Source organism: Pinus tabuliformis, chromosome 3_1 (genome assembly GCF_031772625.1).
Source record: "Pinus tabuliformis cultivar Carrire ecotype Pingquan chromosome 3_1, CPIR1, whole genome shotgun sequence".
In the NCBI taxonomy this organism is placed as follows: Eukaryota; Viridiplantae; Streptophyta; class Pinopsida; order Pinales; family Pinaceae; genus Pinus; species Pinus tabuliformis.
This window is the reverse complement of record NC_142301.1, coordinates 415,326,435-415,332,272: the sequence shown is the minus strand read 5'-3', so window position 1 is coordinate 415,332,272 and position 5,838 is coordinate 415,326,435.

Sequence of the window (5,838 nt, the reverse complement as noted above, 5' to 3'; positions counted from 1 at the left end):
GTCTGCTGGCAGCAGAGCAACACCAAAGTTGAAATTGAAATTCTGAAAGCTATATTACTTGTGCATCAATATACCCCTCATCCCCAATCGAAACAACTAAGTTGACTTGGCTTGGAATGTGTGTTGACCGATGAAGAGAATGGTAGGGACTACATCTTTCACACAAGCTAGTGTGAAAGAAATCATGATCAAATAATCAAATAATACTTCTAGAAGGGTTAGACTCGCTTTTTCATGAAACAAGGTCCATACAGAGAGCTGGGATTCTACCAATGTATTTCTAATGTTGTAACGGCTACAATCACCCTCCAAAATTTTGGCTCACATGAAAATTTCGAAGCCTACCTTGAATCCTGTGATCGATCATACTTGGTCACTTATTGGTAAGATGATGATTTCAAGCTCCCCTCCTTGATCTTAAGAGTTGTTCATGTTCTCATATTTATGCAGCATGTGTCATCTTTGGGCATAGGGATTGTTGTTTGTCATGTAAAGGGAATGTTGTTTTGCTTCAAGGGAAAGCATGTGTGCATGAGTTGCTATCATCACATAGACATGTTTCACACTCACTTCATGCACTCTTGTCATGAAGGTTGTTGCATCAAGCAGAGTATGTTTTATACATTTTGGATGGTCTATGTTGCATCACTAAGTGTTCGTGTGCGATCACAGTCAAGTCTTATCGATGTTTACATATGTTTCACTAATCTCACACTTAGCCATTTTCCCAAGCAACCTAGCCTCATTCAGCTTCCTAAAACTATGCACTTTTCTTCTAGAACCATCAAGCTTCCTCCCTTGCCTGTTGAAACCCCGCAGTGCATAGAGACCCCAACATCCCTTGGCATCCAAAATTGCGCAGTAGTTTCCTCCAGTGTCCTTCCCTCAGCTGGAACCCGTTGTCATCAGAAACTGCACAGTATTGTACCTCAGCTGCTCAATCTTCCTTGCGGCCTAAAACTGCGCAAATGTGTCCTCCTAGAACCTATCCCGCAGCAGTTCCTTGCATCCAGAAACTACACAGTATTTCCTCTCAGCTTCCTGGGTTGCACTGCATGTAGAAACTCTACAGATGGGCCTCCCAGGGCCTCATTTCAATAGCAGTCACTACCCGTTGAAACAACGATGATCTATATCTTAGTGACAGCAAGAAAACATGACATGCTGAGATCACTCCCAAGGAGTTGAGGAGAAGGACCAAGAAGACTAAATGATGGTATAGTTTAGGACCGCATGAGAACTTTGTCGGATGCATGATCAGCTCAAGGGTAAGTATGGTAAGTAAAGAACACCTTTCGAAGTACACCACTTAGTTGAGTTTGTAGGACTTCTTGTCATTGTCATATCATCATGTCTTCAGTAACATGCATGTGTGCAAACACAAAAGTCATTTCACACATTTCCTTTACATGCCTTGCTTCCTTTTCACTTGTTTGACCAATTGTCGTCTTCGGCATGTTGCTTGCTAGGTCATGATTGCAACCTTGTTCTAGTGATACCTAAGGTTTGTCTTCATGTGCATGAGTTGTTTCAACTATGTAAACACCCGTCGCACTCCCACACAATGTTGTAAGCAGTTTCACGCAAGTGTCATCTGAAGGTCTATCCGAAGTGTCACACTTGTCACTTTCACCATTAGATAGTCCCACAGCGAGTCACATTGAGCATATGTTGTCTTGTGATTTGAGGTGTTCTATCATCGAGTCATGTTGAGCATGTGTTCGCAAGGTCATGTATATACAAGTTCACTCGCTCACACACTTAGCCATTTTTCTAAAAATTTGTCGATAGGACCACCCTCCATTAGCCGGACCTCCACTGAGCTATAATGCACAGTCTCAGCCCTTAGTGGCAAAGCACTGTTTCCAAGTGATTACCCCATTACTATTGTAGTTATACCCCTTATTTATATTTTTGTGCCCCTATTACCCACATATTGTTATTTCTGTGCCCCATAGAATCCCTCTATTATTATTTTTGTGGCTTTATATTATTATTGTTAGGTCGGCTGGATTATATTGTGACTCCTTAGACTCCTATATATAGAAAGGAGGTTTTGTCATTTGTATCATCCAAGAATTGTTCATTTATGTAATGTAAAGGAGGTTGCCCCCTCGAAGAGGCTGAATTCTAAGGCGTTGATCTTTCTTTTCTATCTTTTCTTGAGCTGGTTTCATAACATTTGGTATCAGAGCTTTGGATTCTAGGGTTTCGCTGCTCCAAACAGGTCATCGTGGCATTTTCGCTATAACTTTTTTTCTGTGACGTTTCAGAAGTCGCAAAAAAAACCCATTTGAGAAGAAATTGCGCTGAACCTTGGGTCCGAATTTCAGAGTTTTTTGCGTGATATTTTCGGAGATATGATCTGAGGAAGTTGGTCTTTTTGCAGACTCCTGAATTACATTCAAAACAGGTGACCTGGGGAAAATCGTCATAACTTTCTTCTGAGCATCGGATTGAAATTTCGTAAGAAGTTAAGAAAGAGGACGGACTGTAGTTTTCTTTATATATTTTTCAGAGTCAAAGGTTGAAACAGTGACACGTGGCACGTCGTACAAGTTCGCTCTACTGAACTAGTCTATAATCAAGTCACTGTGGGAGATTTCGCATAACTCTTCCTTGGAGAATCCAATTTGGGTCAGACTTGTGGCATTGGAAAGAGGACACAGAGGGCTACTACAGGTCACAAATTTAGAACTAGATGATCAGAAAGTACAGAGATACATCAGAGGCAATATCGAGCTCCTACAAAGTGAAAAAAGGTGTGTAGATTTTCTTTAATTTTTGCTTAAGCTTGGTTTGAAAATTTATTTTGAAGGAATTCAAAGGGCATAGTAGAGCATTATTATCGGTAACTGATGCCCCGAGGAAAGAAAATGCAAACACCTAGTAAGGAACCTGAAAGCTCTAGCATGACTCATGAAGAAGAGGAAGAAATGCTACATGATATATCAAAATTACAAGAACAAGTGCAACAAATGTCACTTGCACAAAAAGCAACAGAATCTAAAATGGATGGTTTAAGGAAAGATGTAGAAGCTAAGATGGATGGTTTAAAGAAAGGTGTAGAAGCTAAGATGGATGGCATGGAAGCTAAGGTGAATGGCATGGACGCTAAAATTGATGGCATGGATGATAAGATGGATAAGTTGCTACAAGAAATGGTCACTAAGGGTGAAAGAGTACTAAAGGAAACTCATGATGAGAACAAAAGAAATGTTAATCATGATTCCATAGACTCTAATGTTGGATCGAAGACTCACCATGTTCCAAAAATCGATATGAGGAAGTTTGATGGCAAGGATCCCGCCACATGGATATTACAGATGGAGCAATTCTTCGATCTCAATAATGTGCAAAACACACAAAAGGTACGTATGGCAACTTTATATTTGGAACCAAATCAGTTTGTATGGTATCAATGGCTTTGTTCTCGTAAACAATTTATCACTTGGGCAATTTTTACGGAAGAATTGATAGCACATTATGAGGATACAAAAAGCAACACTTTTTTTAGCCAATTGATAAGTCTCAAACAAAAGGGTTCAATAATGGAGCACATTGAGGAGTTCCAAAAATTGAACATAAGGGTAAAAGATATTCCAGAGGAGCATAGGATTGATGTGTTCATAGGGTCTTTAAAGGATAATATCCAACATGATGTGCGCCTTTGGGAACCTGATTCATTAGAGAAGGCATTCAGGTTAGCAAGAAAAATGGAAAGCAAAATTATGGCAACTAGGAAGCATACCATTCACAACTATAAAGACGGAAGTGTTGTTGCCCATAGTCTTCCACAACCTACAAGGTTGACACCACAACAATTGGAAGAAAAAAGAGCAAAAGGGCTTTGTTACAATTGTGATAGCAAATACACAAAAGGTCATAAGTGTGCTGAGAAGAAATTATTCTACATAGATTGTGAAGAGGAAGAAGAAAAGGAGCAAGAAAGGTCAAAAGAAGAGGATATATTCCAGGAACAAAGCCTAGATGAAGAACAAATAAATCCGACCATATCTTGTAATGCATTGGCGGGAATTACCACTCCTCAAACCATCAAGATAGAAGGACAAATCAAGAAGAAAAAGGTAATAGTGTTGATTGATTCAGGAAGCACCCACAATTTTATTCATTGTAGGGTAGCAAAAGAATTGAATTGCTTCCTATATCCAGCACCAGAGTGTCAAGTGATGATTGCAAATGGAGGAACAATAAATTGTTCTGGAAAGTGCCATAATATCAAGCTATCCATGGGAGAATATGTATTGACTAGCCCAATGCTTTCCATTCCAATGGGAGGTGCTGATGTTGTACTAGGAGTCCAATGGCTACAATCCTTGGGTACAATAGCTTTTAATTTTCAAGAACTTTTCATGAAATTTTCTGTGGAAGGAAAGGAAGTTGAATTAAGGGGTATTGCAGGGAAACCAGGAAAGATAATCAGCTCTAATGGCATGACAAAGCTTCTAAAAAAGGAGCAAAGAGGTGTAATTGCACAATTATGTTCGCTAGATGTTTCCACATTGGAATCATCTATTTCTCCAGATCTCCAAAAAGTCCTGGACAATCATTCCAAGGTATTTGAGACTCCCAAAGGTCTCCCACCTATGCGTGATCATGATCATGCTATTCATCTGATTCCAGGAAGTGTTCCTCCAAACATCAGGCCGTACAGATATCCCTATGTCCAAAAAAGTGAAATTGAACGTATGGTTGCAGAAATGCTAGAGGCTGGTATAATTCAACCGAGTCAAAGTTCTTTCTCAGCTCCAGTAGTATTGGTGCACAAGAAGGATGGATCATGGCGCATGTGTCCAGATTATAGGGAGCTCAACAAGCTCACTATTAAAGATAAGTTCCCCATTCCTGTCATTGATGAATTACTGGATGAATTGCATGGATCAATTTACTTCACCAAGTTGGATCTTCGTTCGGGATATCATCAAATCAGAATGAAGATTGAAGACATTCCGAAAACGGCATTTAGAACTCATGAGGGTCATTATGAATTTTTGGTCATGCCTTTTGGCCTTACCAATGCACCTTCAACATTTCAAGGTTTGATGAATTCAATTTTCAAACCATTCCTTAGAAAATTTGTGTTAGTATTTTTTGATGATATACTAATCTACAGCAAGTCTTGGAAGGATCATGTTGAACATGTTGACAGGGTGCTACAACTATTGGAGGAGAAACAATTATATGCAAAAAGATCCAAATGTTTCTTTGGAGTCCAGGAGGTGGAATATTTGGGTCATATTGTATCTCATGAAGGAGTTAAGGTAGACCCTAGCAAAATTAAAGCCATTAAGGAATGGAAAATCCCCACATCCATAAAGCATCTGCGAGGATTTCTTGGGTTGACAGGGTATTATCGCAAGTTTGTTAAGAATTATGGGAGAATAGCAGCACCTCTAACAACATTATTGAAGAAAGATTCATTTTCATGGACTTCGGAAGCAACAAAGGCCTTTGAACATCTTAAAGAGGCAATGTGCCAAGCACCGGTCTTAGCTACACCGGACTTCACAAAAACCTTTATTGTGGAATGTGATGCTTCAGGAAATGGAATTGGTGCTGTTCTAATGCAAGATGAAAGACCCATTGCTTTTGAAAGTCGTCCAATCAAGGGAAAGTTTTTAAGCAAAGCTATTTATGAGAAGGAAATGTTGGCAATACTCCATGCACTTAAGAAATGGCGACCCTACCTAATGGGAAGACACTTCAAGGTAAAAACGGATCATGATAGCCTTAAATACTTTTTAGAACAAAGATTATCCTCTGAAGAGCAACAAAAGTGGGTCACAAAGATGTTGGGTTATGACTTTGAAATCATCT